This window comes from Pleurodeles waltl, chromosome 2_2 (genome assembly GCF_031143425.1).
Source record: "Pleurodeles waltl isolate 20211129_DDA chromosome 2_2, aPleWal1.hap1.20221129, whole genome shotgun sequence".
Classification (NCBI taxonomy): domain Eukaryota; kingdom Metazoa; phylum Chordata; class Amphibia; order Caudata; family Salamandridae; genus Pleurodeles; species Pleurodeles waltl.
Window position 1 is genome coordinate 142,616,010 of NC_090439.1, and position 18,520 is coordinate 142,634,529.

Sequence of the window (18,520 nt, forward strand, 5' to 3'; positions counted from 1 at the left end):
TGTTGGCGTGACGGTGGAGGTTTTGTTTTTGCCAGTTTATCACTGACCTTTTGTGTGGCGGACTTGTGCGGGTGTCTGAATTTTGGCGGATTCCGTGCTGTGGGTCATAATAGCTGTGGCGGAATTCCGCAGCCGCGGCGGTGTGTTGGCGGTCTTCTTCACAGCAGTAAGCGGCATTTACTGCCAATGTTGTAATGACGGCCAATCTGTGTACTTGCTACACATTACTCATTTCACATAGATGATAGATGATTGGCCATATTTCATACCCATATGTACAAGCCTATGTTTACACAACATCATTGTTCCGTACTTATTTTAATATTCACCTGTGTATAGGTTTATTAGAGCAGACACTGCCATTTCATGTACCTACAAGGCCAAGATATGAGCACTTTAGCATACTAGCATGATTCATTCCATAGGGGTCTATTTTTTGCAGGACAAGCCGCTTGTGCTGCTAATGCTTGTTTATGCATGTAATTGATGACAACTTGAAAAACTTCAGCTTGGTCTGATACATATGGCCTTCCTCTCCAACAGACAACATGACCTCAGAGCAGGAGAAGGCCTTCTGGATCTGCTTGGAATGGTACGACCAAATTAGGCATGTTGGTGAGGCCTTCAGGCAAATGGGGAGGAAGCATGAGGAATGGAAGGCAGCAAGGATCTGGAAGTCACCACCTCAGGGACATAAAGTGCTGGACAGGCCAAGTATCAGTGCAGATTTTGAGGTGTCCCATGCTGGCGTAGTTCGAGGACACTCTACAGCACAGCTGGCAGTGGCACCACTGGCTGTCCCCACTACACCAGGCCAAAAGTCAGACTTTGAGCAGCAGGCCCCAGAGGGCAATTCAGAAATGAGTTTGAGGCTGGCTGGCCTAGAATTGTAGGCTGTCACACGTATGAAAATGATCCGAACATTTCAGCAGTTTGTGGACCCTATTGCTGAGCACATTTAGGATCCTCAACCCGCCTTGCTGCACCTTCCCACTTCATTTTTGTTTTTATTAGTGAATAACATTTTAGCATAGTTTAGGATAGGTTTTATATTAGGGATAGGTTAGTTTTAGTTATTTAATAAATGTTAATATTTAATAGTTGTGAGGTGTGGATATGGGTGGTAGGTTGTTAGAGGTTGAGGGTTTAATGTTTAGTATATGTATAAAATAACAAAAAAAGTAAAAATCTAGAAAAAATACAAATATATATATATTTGAATACGTTTTAATGTTTAACTAGTTTGTGTATAGGTGTAGTCTATGTTTATCTCATGTACTAATGTGTATTAACGGGTGGGAGGTGATGTTTAACATGTTTGTTGTGGTATATGTGTAAAGTAGGATAAGTTAAGGTTAGGTAGGTTAGGTTAGTTGTAAGTTAAGGTAGCATATATAGCATAGGTTAGTTTAGGCATAGTTTACAAAGGACTACTTAGTTAGTGTAGGTTAGTTAAGTTTCGATTTTAAGTATTTTATGGTGTGTTGCATAAAAATATTTTTCACAACTGCTTACTTATTAACTGGGTGGCACTTGTCATGCATCCGTTTGCTGGGTGAACCACCTAAGGAGTAAATACTGTTGAGTTTGTAATGGAGTCAGTTAAAGAATCTTCCAACATGATTGTGCACTGTAATGAATTGGTCACCCAGCCCAAAAAAGGTATTCACCTACTGTTGCACTGTGTGTTTAAATGATGCTACACATTTTTATTGGATGAATATGGTATGCAATTGTGTGTAATCAAGGATGTGTAGGGTCAGACATTGATGCCAGCCACTTGCACAAGCTCCCTTGCACTAATGTATTGTCACATCAGTGTTGATTGCTGGGTAGTATCCATGGAAGTGTCCCCCTCTTGAGCAGTAACTTTATTCAGTCTTACCATTGACTGATTGCTAATTGTTGCACTTCATGCATATGACGTTGGGTAACTACTTGCTAGTTTAGAGGCACATAAGTTTCACACAAAATATTTCCCTTGGCCTGTGCTGATATTCGCATAGGAACACTAGACGCAATTCTCTATCGATAGTAGGTTGTGTCTTTAGAGGCAGCACATCCACCACAGCCTACTTAGTCTGACCATAAACAGACATAAAACATGCTGGTTCTGGTAATTGTATTGACACATGAACCAAGGGGCATGTGGCAGTCCCTGAGGAGACAACCCCAACATTGTTTGTGAGCCGGAGGATGTCCAGACAGAGTTGTTGGGGGATACATTCCATGGGACATGTGGAGGAGAGGAATGTTTCAGTGAGGAGGAGGAGGACCAAATTGCCAGCAGGGAAAATAGGCTACATTGAAAGTCCACAAATGGGTGAGATCAACAGGTGGGACAGCAAATAGGGGACAGTACCAGTTCACAAGGACTCTGGCATGGCCATCAGCACTGGTGAAAAGAGAAATTGGGCATTTAACACAGAGAAATGGTACCAGACAGTTTTTTTGGTTGGAAGAGGTGAAATCCACATCTTTCTCCTCGGATAGGTGTGGGGTATCCAGTGAGGGGGGTGATGTCAGTGCCAGGGATGACAGAGGCACATACCCATCAGGGACTGAAAATGTGAATCCCCTGTCTGCAGCAGCATTTATCTATGCCAACATGTGAGGCAGCACTGCACTAAGAAAGGCCTGTGGGTTTGCCAGCACATCATCAATGTTTTAGTGGTAGGCACCCATTGTTGCTATGTAGGTTTCCTGCTTCTGCTCCATGGACTCCAGTATGTTGTGAATCATTCCTCTTGTTGGCAACCTCACCGGTGTCACTTTAGCAGAGCAGTTGTTAGTGCCTCTGCCTCTTGACCCAGGACCACAGAGTAGAGGCTAGGTGGCTCTTATAGCCTCCAAGGTATCGTTATTGTGACTGAGACACCTAGGGTGCCCACCACGATTCCATCCTAACCCGCAACCTCATCTGCCATCTCCCCCTGGACTTCTACATTGATGCGTAGGACAACTGTTACACAGAGATATTTGCAAGTAAGTTGAACTATAGTTGCCTTTCAGATGGAAGTATCACTACATTGTTCATACAACCACTGTATGGCAAGGCATACTTTTCATGTCATAATGCATATTGCAACACAGCTACACAGGTCACTGTGCCTACCATTCCTGCAAGTAAGATAAGAGGTAAGGTCCACCTCTGCTATCGTAATTTGCATGCTTTTTCATGATGCCTATACTGCTTTTTCCTGATGCCTATATTGATTGTTTTTTGACATATTGACACCACTACTGTGCACATTGCACCTAGTCACCAGGGTGCCTGCATTACCTGTGGCTAGTATTCAGCTAATGAATCCTGTACAGGTGATATGGGTTTGGTCATGATTTAGTTATGCCCCTGCAGTATACCTTTCACATAGTACACCATAGACACCATGGTACTCTGCCTTGGTGTGCTGTCTTGCATGCACATTGTACATTCATGTGGCCAAGGGTTGATTTTTTTCGCACATATTCTGTAACACCTCTACACACCTACCAACTCTTGCTACACTGCAGGAATGTGTGAGGGCATGCACTTACCATCTGTTTCCTTTTTGAGTATATTCATGTGTTTTCATTAAATACCCAGTTGGATACTTGGACTGTGGGCATTGTGTGTCAACTCTGAGGCGATGGGCTATGTCAAGCTAGGTATAATTCAAGCACCGACACTCAACCCAGTTAATAATTGCAAGAGTTGGTTATCTGCATAGTAACACATATTGCCTGACTCAGGCCCACTCACTTGTATGTGTTCATGACTTTTCTGCCACTCCTCATGTTGTGCCAAGGACTCAACTTAGTTCCACACAGTGATGGATCCCACAACATATATTGACTCTCATGTACCTGCAACACCAAGAATATGCAGGATCATATCCATGGCTGGCTGTTATTGAGGACTATGGGTTAAGCTGTACCCCACATGGTAGTAGTGCTGGAACTGGTGACACGTTCCTAACAAGGTGTGCCACATAACTGGGCCCAGTCACCTCAGCCTCCAACGATCCCTGACTCCTGTCCTTTGTAGTGGCAAATTAGTTCTTCCTGTACGTTGACAGATCCCAGTTTCAGATCCTCCAAACTAGAAATATGTGGCATGCTGAGACAATTGTCCTTCAGACTCCCTCCTGCCACATGCTACTTCTTCACCCAGGTCCACAACACATGTAGAATGTTGTACATGGGCTCTTCTCTCTCATTTCTTCCCAGCTGCAAGACAAGTGTGAAACTGTCAGACACAGCAATGCATGTGTTTGGTCAGGCAACGTTCCTGACACATATCTGTTCTGACCTCCTTGCTATGCAATATCTTCCCATTCAGACACAGCACCAGTTCAACATACATACCAGCCCTTACAATGCACTGCATGAGGAGGGACTCACTAGGGCCACACACCATCTTTGGTTTCAACACACATGATCCTCTGGTGTTCATCACTTGTATTCACTCCCAACCCAGTCTAATTTAGTACATGGCATGAGTTCTGGTGGTCCCAACCATGGCAATTGACACCTGTGTGCTGTCAACCCAGAAGTTGGGACAGCTTGTGCTACATAGTTTCATAACGGTAACTATATATGTTGCTCTTGGCATGTTCCTATATGTAGATACATCACATGCCTCACACCTGACCCCTCTCAGATGAGCTGTTTTTCCTCTAAAAAGCCCATTCCATACCATTGCTTTACAGTCCACATTTGTGCCCATGGGCCCAAGTAACATACAGTGGCCTCATAGAGGAAGGTGGTCTGCATTGTCACCATCAGGTTGTGCAGGATTCAAGTGTCCATGCATGATGTTTTGTTTTAGTCCATGCTTTTTACTTTGTATTGTGGGACTTGTAGGTCTGGTGACTCATGTTGTACATTCCACTACATGTGCCAGTATACTGGTGCTGCACTTCACAACTGGAATGGCAAAATGTGACGGAGCTGGACTGAGCTGTGCGTAACAAGACAGTGTGACTAACATTTCTGTGCTGTTTCACAGGATACTAGCCAGATTCCTGCCCTTGGTCCTGCACACACCACAGTGGAACATTGTGACATAGCTAGCTGCACTGCAGTGCATGACCTTTTTGCCCACATTGCCCCTTGTGATTACTCTGTAAGTGTGGTTGTTCCTAATGGCCAGCACTGTCCCATCCTGGTACTTCTGCCACAACTCCTTGGAATGACAGCTGCCACCCACTCCTCCAAGGCATCCAGCTTCTCTTGGGGCTGGGACCCTGAGCTTCCTCCTCCAGTCGGCATGGCTGCCTTGAGGTGGTTGACCAGTTTGTCTTGTGTCCGGTGCTTATAATAATGCCTGTGTTTTTTTACAGTCGGTAAAGACTGTCCTCTTCACTTGTCCCACACTGTTGATCTTCTCCACTATGGACTGACAAATGGCCTCTTTCTTCCCTAGTGGCAATTTAGAGGTGACAAAGAGCTGATGTTGGTGCTCTGTCTCCTTAGTGATCAAAATGGCATTCTCCCCCTCACTGAAATAGTACTTTCTCTTCCTCTTCCCTGGAGTCTGTCCAGACATCATGGCTGGTGCTGGGGTTGTAGGAGTTGTCGTTCTGGCTTCTGCTCTCTGCCTTTTGTGAAATGTGCCTTTTTTTACCAAAAGCGTAATTTCTTTGTAGTTTTTGGCATATTATGCACTGAAAAGTGACGCTAAGGTGGTATTCATTGCTTTAAGTGTGGCAAACCTGCTTTATGTCACTTTTGCTCCTGATGCATCAGTTTCAGCTGTGAACTTACACCCATGGATGCGTCAACTTTTTTTTGACTCAGCTCAGACATTACTCCATGTGGAATTTATTATTGATGTAGTAAAATGCAAGTCATTTTGATGCAATTCTGAAGCAACAAAGCGATGTGTCAGTTCTTTTAAATGAGGCCCCAAGCATGTGGTAATTAAGGGGCATATTTATACTCCGTCTGCGCCAAATGTGCATCAAAAACTTTGACGCACATTCTGCACAAACCGTGCACCATATTTAAACTTTGACGCCCGAGCCCGCGGACGTCAAAATCCTGCTGTATGCGTCATTTTCTGGATGTGGGAAACTGCCTTGCATTAATGACATGCAAGGTAGGCTTTCCCGTCCAAAAAATGACGCAAACACCCGTGCTCCTTATTTATGCTACCGTGCAAAAATCCTGCATGGCCGGGAGGCGGAGGCGGAAAATGACGCACAGCCTGATTTGCGTAAAAAATTAACGCCTGGGTCAGGGCAGGCTTTAAAATGGGGCAAACACACCTGTATTTAATGAAAACACACAGAATCAACAGCAGAGCTCCAAAAGGAAGACATGGAGGTGCTTCTCATACAGCATGAATGCAGACACAGAGCACAGGACCAGCAACAGCAGCTTCCATAATACCAGCAGGGACCCCAAAGGCAAAGCAGAAGGCAGGAGAGGATATTCTGCACTAGGACAACCCTTCATGGCCTCAGGGAACATGACATCATCCAGAGGTACAGGTTTAACTGGCAAGACATTCAGCAGCTGCTGTGCAACATTGAGCCACAGTTGGCACCCAGCTTGCAGACACCCTGCACCATCCCACCAGAAACCAAGCTGCTAGCTGTACTACACATGTTGGCAAGTGGCTCCTTTCAAACCACTGATGCCCTGGTTGCTGGGATCTCACAGCCATCATTCTCTGCCTTCCTGCCCAAGGTACTGGATGCCATCATCACACTCACACCCCACCACATCTGCTTACCCAACACACAGCAGAAGCAGCAGGACACAAAACAGGGGTTTTACCTCATTAATGGATTCCCACACGTCCTTGGTGCCATTGACTGCACACATGTACGCCTTGTGCCACCTGCTGCAACTGAACATCTATGCCGCAACAGGAAGCACACACACTCCATCAATGTGCAGGCCATTGTGGATCGCCAGGGATTGATCACCAACATCGTTGCAAAGTATCCTGGGAGTGTACATGATTCATTTATCTTCCGTCACTGCACCATCAATCAATACTTCCAGGATGGACGATATGGAAATGGACTACTTGTTGGTAAGTACAGAAACCTACTGATATAGAGACACTGCACAGCAACCCTCTAGGACAAACAACACATACACTACGACATCCACATGTGGACAGAAACACACTGAGGTTGTGACACCACTAGGCATGTTTGATATACTCAGTCATTTGGATACACACCTATGGACAAATGGCAGATCCAAATAACAACAGATGCCACTCCACAGACACAAGGGAACAATTTAAAACAACACAAAGACAATGACATGGCCTCAACTGGCAGTACAAATTGGAAGATTAATCTTTCAATATCACATCAAGAACACTCAATCAAACACCCTTCCAACCAATACGTACTATGTAAGGGGTGTGGAATGTAATTTGCTGTAGGTCAAACACTGTGACTCACATAGCATCATGATGATTACAATAAAGGTCATATGCGATCATTGAGGCCGTTCCAATATCTCACATCACTCCTGCTCTCACATTGCCCACTACCTAGAGGCAAGTGGACTGTGCGAAGAACACATCTTGATGGGACAATATGGAAGGTGCACATGCCTACACATACGCATTGTGACAAATTAACACACACACAACAGATGTACTGCCATACGGAATTTCTGAAACTCAAATCAACAACCTCACAACCAAGTTAGCCAGCTGAACTAGACCATGTGCAGTATTCTAGGTAGACGTTACAAACTGAGTCAACTTGCCAAGGGCAGAGAAATAGGTCTGCAGTGAACTTGTCACACATGTGAAATTAGTGTACAGTCAAATGTTAAGACGTCAATGATCACAACGTATGGCTAATTGTCACCTTGCAAAATGTAAGCGTCTCACTGATGGTTACATTAATCTAGTGCATATGTCAAAATGTATGGGATGTTCAGGGTACATAGATGCAAAAGTGTTACCACCACTGTCAAATTGATTCTGTGTATGTAACTATTGTCTCACCCCAAGTGAAGACACAGGGACACCTGTATCACAAGTCACAATCCAAGGGAGTACACACTGTACTGCAACTCTCAAAATATACTGCTGACAACCGGTCAGCAACCAAACAGTCGCTCAGCCAAGGAAACAACCCAATGCTGATGGTACATCCTAGAAGCCTAGGAATCGACACAATAATACAAACACAAATGAGTCACAGACAACACAATAGAACTACTGCCACGCAAGGTGATATTAATGGGGAAAGCTACATCAACATGATCTCATTAATTTTCTCTTTCAGCTGATCAGGGGTATGGCATCCAGCCATGGATTATGACTCCAGCTGCCAACCCAAGCACTGCAGCAGAGCGTGCCTACAATGAGGACACGCACCATAGTCAAGAGGACCTTTGGCATCCTGAAGTCAAGATTCAGGTGCCTCGATATCACTGGAGGCAGCCTCCTATACTCACCAGAAATGGTCTGCAAGATCATTTTAACCTGTGCCATCCTGCACAACATTTGTGTACGAAGGAACATTACCCTATTAGAACCAGAGCCACAAATGCCTGAAGAGGAGGAAGAGGAGGATGCAGGCTATCAGCATGAGGGGGACCAACCAAACACAGCTGCAGGATTGCGTAGGTGCAAACTTATTGTCACCAATTTCTTTTGACTCAACTCACCATCACTACTGTATTAACATATGTAAATAAACACCTATAATAATCGCCATATCATGGTCTGGGTAACCATTTTTGCTCACCTTTATCTCTAACTCTCAGAATAAGAGTGTAGCCTAATGGAGCATTGCTGATATACCGATCAGGACATGGAAAGCAATTGTGATGCATATGAATCAACAGTCACATTCACACAATCTCTAAATTACATATATCCTGTACATTTCACCTTTGAAGGGCAATAGCAGAGTACCACACCTATTTCACCATTACATGTTGGCAACATGGTTCATTGCAGCGTATGGCACACAACTAAGACACCATCAGTCAATAATGGAACAAAAAGCATCATGCATGAGGCAGTTGATGTGCAATTGCAAAGTAACATTAATTTATGGCCAGACCCTTGACAGCAGTAACTGTTACATCACCTTTCTTTGCAAGGACTATTTGTGACTAGAATTCCATATAAGCAGAACATAGATAGCACAAGTGCCACACCTATGACAAGCATTGCGCACATGACATTCAATGTACATGTCAGCCCATGTCCTAAGTCCTGATACACCCATGTTCCTGGTCTCACCCCACTCGTCTTAAGAGGTCCCTGGAATGGTAATATGTAATAATTAGTGAATTAGTCAGCCAGTCAGACCCGAATTCTCCCAGAATAGGGATGCCAAAGTCTTACCCACAGGCTTCTGCTTCCCAATTCACTAATGTACATGTTGAAGTGTATGTTAAACTTCCTAGCAGCATGTAGCTCCACATGTAGTGCTACGAGTATGTGGCACTTGAGTACAATGGCCTAGGTGTGCATGCAACTCATGGCCAGAGGTGTTCTTGCATCTCTCTGTTTGTTGTAAGTCATGGCTTACTGGTAGTAAATGATGTGGACAAAGGTCTGCATTTCCAAACATGAGTGTTGATGGGATTGGTCAAGGGTCAGCTATCTCCTATTTGGAGATCCTCCTTACCTGTGGTGTGTATGCTGGGCCAAACCCATGTCCAGCTTTCCTAAGCTTCCTGGGTGTCCTTGTTGATAGAGATTATTAGTTTATAGTCCATGCCACATACTGTGCTTCCAGATTTAGTATTGGGGACACTGTGTTAAGTCTGACTGCAGTCTCATGTCCAAGGAAATCCTTATAAGGTGAGTGGTAGTAAGCCTTCTTGTAGTACAGTGTACATAATTCACATAGATCATTTGTTACACTGTTCAGCATGATTATTTATTTGGGTGTAAACTCATTCACCTCCATTCATGCAGTTTGGTGTGTGTTAGCTTAAATTTGTGGGAAATGTCACATGGGTTAGTTTTGCATTGAAGCAACAATTTGAAGGCACTATTTTCTGGATTTGACATCACTTGAGGAAGCGTTATTCTGTCCAACACAGCATTATGGGGTATAGTTTCTCTTTTCCTCAGAAATAACCCTAAAAAATGGCAGAGTATGGTAGAATCCAGGCCACTGTGCATAGTTACCAGCCCACGTTATTTCAGGACAGTTGTATTGACGATCTATGATAATTGACGGGAGGCAAAATTCACTGATCTACTGCATGGTTGATGTGTCACATTACACAGAGACAAAGAGGTTGTGTAAGTGCTATTTATTGAAAAGTGCTGTAGTGCTATATGTACATTGTCCATGTTTGTGAGTCCATTATACTGACATCTTCTATTGTGATCCTACACAAGTGCAAAAGGACATGTCATTGGACATGCTGGGGTGAAGTGTTAGACAGTGCAGAGGGACAGGACTTGCCAATGAGTTAGTGAGAGACAATCACAGGGCAGGCTGACAAGATAAACAGTGGTTTGCAGAACAGTGCTTGAGTACAGTTATTGCTAGACTGGCATGCTACAAAGCGCAGGACCTTGGTAATAGGTGGACATGTGGCAGGGACTAGTGCTACCGGGTACTCTTACGTTTGAACGTGATCTGTTCCTGGTCTTCCTCTTCTGATGTGTGTGTTGCCTCCTCTGCCCTTGGTGGTGGTGGTTGTGAAGGGGCAACACACACCTCTGTGTGTGTAGACGTGGAGTCAGACATCCCGGTAGCTGCTACCTGTGGGGGTCTTAAGAGCAGTACTGCTGCAAGGAGAATCTGCTAGTTCTTAAGAATAGCAGCCACATCACAATGATAGGCAGCCAGGTCAGCCCTGAGGGGGTCATGATTGCACTCGTGCATGCAGTGGAAGGTTTGGGGTGCGAGGTGTTGTGGCAACTCCCTTACTGCAGTGGTGAATTTCTTTACAGTTTGTTGTAGCCCTTACAGGATGGATCTTAGCGCTTTCATGGCTGCTGCCTGATCTGCAGATGACATCATGCACGAATGCAGCCGCTCAAGGCTGGCTGCCATATTTTGCATCCCTACCCTCACCTCCTTGGCCAGCTCCCGCTGTACTCCGACTACAGCTCTCTCAAATGCTGGTGCCTGTGTCATCTATGTCCTCAGCTGTATTGGAGCTGGCAGGTCTTACAATTGGGGTTGTGGGTGGGTCCTTTGAAATGGCTGCTTGTTCTGTGCTCCTCCTTGTGACTGAAGGTGGGGTCTGGAGGGTTCCAGGGACATCTTGGAGGGTCTGGTGGCTGATGTTTGTCAGCTCGTCATCCATGTCATCAGGGTAGTCATGGACAGGCATATCCGCAGGAAATCCATCATCCTCTGCAATGAAATAGGGTACAATTAGGGTGTCTGTGTTGTGGCATTTGTGATGTGACATGCCTGCCTTGTGATGATTTCACATTGTGATCTTGGTTCCTGTTCATTGCTCCTGTCTTTCAGATGGGCATTCTCCCAGGCCTATGCCCCACCTGCATGTCACATGTATTGTGGTCAGTTAGTAGACTTGTCAGCATCACACCCTCTAGGTGTTGGTTCTGGCCAAATAGTGATTTGCCACCTTCTTGTCCTACTCAACCCTCCTTCTACTTCCATTCTCAAGGTGAGGCCTTTCACTGGCTGTGGGTGCTCTGATGGCACTAGCACCACACTTAACAATCTGGACCTGCCCCAGTCTCTGATCTTTCACATCCACCTATATGTAGTTGAAATGTAGCGTATACTATGTGTAGCATTCTTATGGCACAATATGGATGTCAGCATTGGTAATGTGTGCCGCTGATGTTGGGGAATGTGTGGTACAATGGTTTGCCATGATAGTTGTAGCAGTGTCCTATTTCCTCCTCTGACTGTGCAGGTGTATTTCTGTGACCAGTAACATGTGTCCTCCCCCTTAATGCTGTTGTCTGAGCAGTATGACATTTGGGATGTTGCATTGTGACCCAGGCACAGGATGGACCCTGACATATGCAGCATGGGTATGACATTAGTGCTGTGTACCTCCTAATGTGGATGACATTGGCTGATGTTTACGGCAACTATGGACTTTCACATTTGACAGCACTGGAACATTTGTCTTGTTTCAGGGGATTGTTAATGTTGTCATCCTAAATCCTCTAATTTGGGTATGTTTGATCCATGGGGACGTTATTGTCATTAGCTACTTGATCAGCACACACAGCAGAGGTGGTAGTGGCAACTGTTGTCAATGTTACATTCCAGTTGTCGGTATGGCTAGAGGTTGTTAATTGGGCCCTAGTTAATGTAGGGAGTATAGTGGCTGATGTGTGACGGGATGCCAGTTTGACATTGTGCCCTTCCCTCCTCGTCTGACTTAACCTTTGCAACATTGTTGGCATGGCAGTATACACCCATGGAAAGGTTGTTGGTGTTGTGTAGTGGTGTGCCCCAGGTTTCCTCTGAACGGGACATGGCCCAGTGCCGTGCACCTTTACCCATGTCACTCCCTGAATATAATGACTTACATGCATTGTGTAGTAGGTATTCCCCACCGCCTGCTGGCAGTTAACATTGGTGAATTTTAATTCTCCATGTTACTTACCCTGCATGTGCGTTGTCTGCTGGTAGTCTGCACTGTCCTGTCTTTGAATCCCTGTGACGATCTCCTCAGGGATGACGGCTGCCACCATCTCCTCCACGTGGTCCAGGGCTTCCTGTGGGGCTGGACTCCTACCTCCAGTCTGCAGTGCTGCCTTCCTGTTCCTGGCCATCTTTTCCTTGGTCCTCTGCTTGCAGTCATGCCAGTGTTTCTTGCACTCGATGACTGTTCTGCGTACTTCTGCCACACTGTTAATCTTGTCAACAATTTGTTGCCATATTGCCTCTCTCCTACTGATTAGCAACTTTGAGGTGACAAACAGTTGGTGCTGGTGTTCCGTCACTTCTTGAAACAGAATTTCCTGCTCCTCTGCACTGAAGCGACACTTTCTTTTCTTCTTCTCCCTGTCCTGGGTCGTGTGTGGGTCCTCCTGGCTGGTTCCTGGTCTGTTGTCATCTTCCTGGGGTCTGTGCAAGCATCTGAGATCCATTTTGGCTCTCCTCTGCACAAATTGCTGCTTGCGGTGAGTTTTGACGCTGTTGAGTCAAAACACGCCGCATATCCGGTTTGCGGTGTCGTAAATCGGCTCACTGTCATTTCCGCTGCGTTAACGTCATTTTCCTTTATGGCGTGACGCTGTGGTGTGCGTAAAAAAAAATGACTCACACCTGTGGTTTGCGCCGCAGTGCTTCAAAGTATAAATTTGACGCCCGCATGGCGCACAGAAATGGCGTTAGCCGTCGGTAATATTTTTTACGCAAAACTGCTTTGGCTCAGTTTTGCGTCAAAAAAGTATAAATATGGGCCTAAGTCTGCAAGTGCAATTAGTAAATAGTTCAGAGACAATTGCTCAGGCACTCTGAGCCTTTGCCCCAGCAGGCTTTGGGACAATGGAGAGTATTTCTTGCACCCACCCTATGCCAGTGGGGAACATTTAGTATTGATTGAATTGGATTGTGTGTGTGGTGATTCAAGCATATGCTGGTTGTTTGGATTTGTAGCCTTTGAAAACTGGAAATTATTTTTTGGGGGAAGACCTTGTGTACATGAGGTTGCATTTGTCAATATTTTCGAAGACAAGAGACAGCATACGTTTTACCTCATGGCCATTATGAAGTGGATGAATAATTTTTTTAAGTAAATAGAGCTACTAATTGAAACCATTAACCAAATCTTTAAATAGGGTTTGAATAAATTCAAATAAAATCAAGCAGTCAAAGAGAATCTACAGGTTCTTCCCTTCCACTGAGGGAAATGGTGATGTTTCAAAGCTTTGGGGAGCTAATGAAAAGGCAGTGAATCGACTTCTACTCCCCCTATCATCAGCATCTTGTTATTAATGCCATTGATGCTGAGGAAGCGCTCCATTAACTATTGAAACACCAGGTTCAAACGTAAAGTAATCTCTGTGTGATTCATTTATCTGCTTTTAATCTTGGTTTTTAGGTTGATATTGATAGCTATTGGGACACTTACAAGGTGATACCTGTGGACATTAAAAATTAGACATCAAAGGGTTCATTTTTAGATTACATGATGTGACATTATTTATAAGAATGAATACTCTAATCCAATTCACAGTTTTCATCAAGGTTTGGACAGGGAAGATTCACGTGAGGTAGGTTCAGACACACATTGAAGGAGGCTGGTCTGGTTTGTAGTGGGTAGCTAAGATACTTAGGGGCATATTTATACTCCGTTTGCGCCGGAATTGCGTAGTCTTTTTTTACGCAATTCCGACGCAAAACTAACTCCATATTTATACTTTGGCGTTAGACGCGTCTAGCGCCAAAGCCCATGGAGTTTGCGTCATTTTTTAGCGTGGACACCTACTTTGCGTTAATGATATGCAAGGTAGGCGTTCCCGTCTAAAAAATTGACTCCGAGGCATGTGCGCCGTATTTACACTCCCGGGCAAAATTCACGCCTGGGAGTGGGCGGGTCAAAAAAAATGACGTACGGCCGCTTTTGCGCCGTTTTTTAGCTCCTGGAAAAGGCAGGCGTTAAGGGACCTGTGGGCTCTGAAGGAGCCCAGAGGTGCCCTCCCATGCCCCCAGGGACACCCCCTGTCACCCTTGCCCACCCCAGGAGGACACCCAAGGCTGGAGGGACACATCCCAGGGACATTAAGGTAAGTTCAGGTAAGTCATTTTTTAAAAAAAAATTGTGGCATAGGGGGGCCTGATTTGTGCCCCCCTACATGCCACTATGTCCAATGACCATGCCCAGGGGACAGAAGTCCCCTGGGCATGGCCATTGGGCAAGGGGGCATGACTCCTGTCTTTACTAAGACAGGAGTCATTTCTATGGGGGTTGGGAGTCGGAAAAAATGGCGCAAATCGGGTTGAGGCGAAAAATTTGCCTCAGCCTGACTTGCCCCATTTTTTGGCGCCCAAGCTCCATATCCCCCTACGCCGGCGCTGCCTGGTGTATGTCGTTTTTTTCCAAGCACACCAGGCAGCGCCGGCGGTTAACGCCGGCTAACGTCATTGATTAAATACGGCGCCCGCATGGCGCTTTAGAATGGCGTTAGCCGGCGCTAATTTTTTTGGCGCAAAACTGCGTTAGCGCAGTTTTGCGTCAAAAAGTATAAATATGGCCCTTACACCTTATACCAGGTCCAGTGATCCCTTATTAGTGAAATGTAGGCAGTGTTCTAGCAGCTTAGGCTGTCTAGAGGTAGCTGTAGCAGAGCAGCTTAGGCTGAACTAGGAGACATGCAAAGCTCCTGCAATACCACCAAAGTTACACAGTACTTATACACAATAAAAGGCAATACTCAGTGTTACCAAAAATAAAGGCACTTTATTTTAGTGAAACAAGGCCAAAAATATCGTAGAGGGAATGCTCCTTCTGGAAGTAAGTATTATACACAATATATACACTACTAACCAAAATCAGATAAGTGAACAGTCATAAAATAGTGCAAACAGTGAAAAACCCAATATATTACAATGGTCCTAGGGGCAACACAAACCATATACTAAAATAGTGGCATGCGAATGTCGGTTCCACCCCAGCCAAGTGTAGTGTGATGAGGGGCGCTGGGAGTGTAAGACAGCTTCAAAGGTAAGTAAAATACTGGACCCCAGAGTCAAGGACAACAGGAGTGAAGTGCAGCAAGTTTCCTCAGGACACACTAGAAGTTGTGGTAAAGGATTATGCAAAAAACAAACAAGACTGCAAATTACTAATGATGGGTTCCTGGGCCTGAAGACCTGTGCAGAGAGGAGACCAAGTCCAGATGTCAATGAAGAGTCCAGGAGGAGCAGGAGCCCCGGCTAACCCAGATGAAGGTGCAAGAGAGGATTCTCTGGTTGGAAGAAAATGTCAGAAATGCACCAAAGAAGATAGCTGTGAATTCCTGCTTGGTGCAAGAGATGTCCCACGTTGAGTCATTGGATGCAGACTGTTTTTCGTCATTGGATTCCTCAAACACTGCCTGGGCCCAGGAGGGACCTGGGGGTCTCAAATTTGACTGAGGAGACAGAGGGGCAGAGGGGGCTCTCGGTGCTTTAGAGAGCTCTCAGAAGACCAGGCAGTATCCACAGGAGTGCCAGGACAAGGGGACAAATGAATTGCTTGGTTGTCACAGCACTACACAAAGGGACCCCACGCTGCTGGAGAAAACCGCAGGGAGCTGAGCATCACAGGATAGAGTGCTGGGGACCTGGGCTATGCTGTGCATGAAGGATTTCAGGAATAAGTGCACAGAATCCCTAGGAGCTTCAAAACACACAGTGCGCAGGGGTACTGTCTAGTTTAGGGAGGCAAGCCCTTACCTCCACCAAATTTGGACAGCTGGACCTTTGGACAGCCAGGATCACTACAGTCCACAGCCTGTATTCCAGGGATCATGCTCGTCGACAGGAGAGGAGTACCAGAGTACTAGTTGTCATCACAGAAAGGTGCCTGCAGAAGCAGGAAAGTGACTCCATCACTCCACAGGAGATTCCTTTGGTTTTTCTGGTGCAGGGTGAAAACAGGCAGTCCTCAGAGCATGCACACGTTGGAAACTGTTGCAAAAGCTCCCTGGAGCTGAAGTTGCAGGTCACAGGAGTCATCCTGGATACTTTGTTGCAGTTACAGTAGTTCCTGGGGCAGTCTGTGGTTGATCCGATGGTCAGAAGCTGAAGCAGAGGATGCAGAGGAGTCGTGGTGGAGTCTTGCAAACTGAATCTGAGGAAACACCTAGAGGAGAGACCGTAAATAGGCCTGAGAGGGGGATTGGTCAGCTAACCAGGTAAGCACCTATCAGGAGGGGTCTCTGATGTCACCTGCTGGCACTGGCCACTCAGATGCTCCCAGAGTTCCCTGACCATCCTGAAAACAAGATGGCAGAACGCAGGGACACTCTGGAGGAGCTCTGGACACCACCCTTGGGGTAGTGAATGAAAGGGGAGTTGGAACTCCCCATTCCTTTGTTCAGTTTAATGCCAGAGCAGGTACATGGGGGTCCCTGAACCGGTGTAGACTGGATTATGCAAGTAGGGCACAGTTTGCACCCTTCAAAGCATTTCCAGAGGCTCTGGGAGGATACCCCTCCCATGCCTGTGATACCTATTTCCAATGGGAGAGGGTGTACCACCCCTCTCCTAAAGGAAATGCATTGTTCTGCCTTCCTGTGATTGAGCTGCTCAAACCCCAGGAGGTCAGAAACCTGTCTGTGAGGTAGCAGCAGCTGGGGCTGCAGTGGAAACCTCAGCAAGCTGGTTTGGCAGTACTGGAGGATATTGGTGGAATCTCCAGGATGCATGGAATTGGCCCCCCAATACCAGAATCTGATTGGGGGTTCAATTTCTCAATCTTAGACACCTCACATGGCCATATTTGAAGTTACCATTGTGAAGCTACGCATATGTATTGACATATATGCAGTGCACGCTTATAATGGTGTCCCCGCACTCACAAAGTCAGGGAAATTGGTCCTGGACAATGAGAGGGCACCGCTGCTAGTGCTGGGGTGCCCTCACACACAATAACTTTGCACCTAGCCTTCAGTAACTGAAGGTTAGACATATAGGTGACTAATAAGTGACCTGGTGCAGCGAAAAGTGTGGTGGAATAGTGCTTGCACTATATCACTCAGGCTGCAATGGCAGTCCTGAAGAAGTGTTTGCATGAGCTCCTTATTGGTGGCAAAAGAAATGCTGCAGCCCATAAGGATCCCCTGGAACCCCAAGTACCATATACTAGGGACTTATAAGGGGGGGGGTCCAGTATGCCAATTGGAGTGGAATACTGGGTTACCAGTATGTAAGTATAAATCTGGAATCAGAGAGAGCATAACCACTGGAGTTTTGGTTAGTAGGACGTCAGTGACACAGTCAAGCATACCGACAAAACAGTGTAAAACATACTGACATGTAGGCCACAAACTATGATCACTGGGGTCCTAACTAGCAGGATCCCAGTGAGACAGTAAAAACATACTGACAAACACTGACAAACAGGCCAAAAATGGGGGTAACCATGCTAGAAAGAGGCTACTTTCTCACAAAAACATGCTGAGTAAAGGCACAGGTGGAGCCCCACAACTACTCCCACACCTAATAAAGAAACTACCCAGGCACCCCCAGCCTCTCTGAGCCTACAACCTTTCCCCACTCATAATAACTGAACTACTCTGAACCCCCACCCACCCTAAGCCCTAAAATAAAACTACTTGGACCACTCACCCATGCCACTAAAAATGAAACTACCCCGATACCCCACCCACCCCGAGCTTTAAAAAGCCACTATCCCATCCCCCACCCCTGCCCCTAAAAACTAAACTAACCTGGCACCCCACCAGCCCTGAGCCCTTAACACCTTCTCCCCCAATATGTAAACTACCCCAACCCAATAACTCACCCAAAGACCTAAATCCACTCCATCACAGAAAACTACCAACTAACCCTTCCCTAACCCCACTTACTTCACCGCATCCTCTCCCTTCCCCCTCTTCTCTCCTCCCTCCTTCTCCCTTCCTTAAACCATC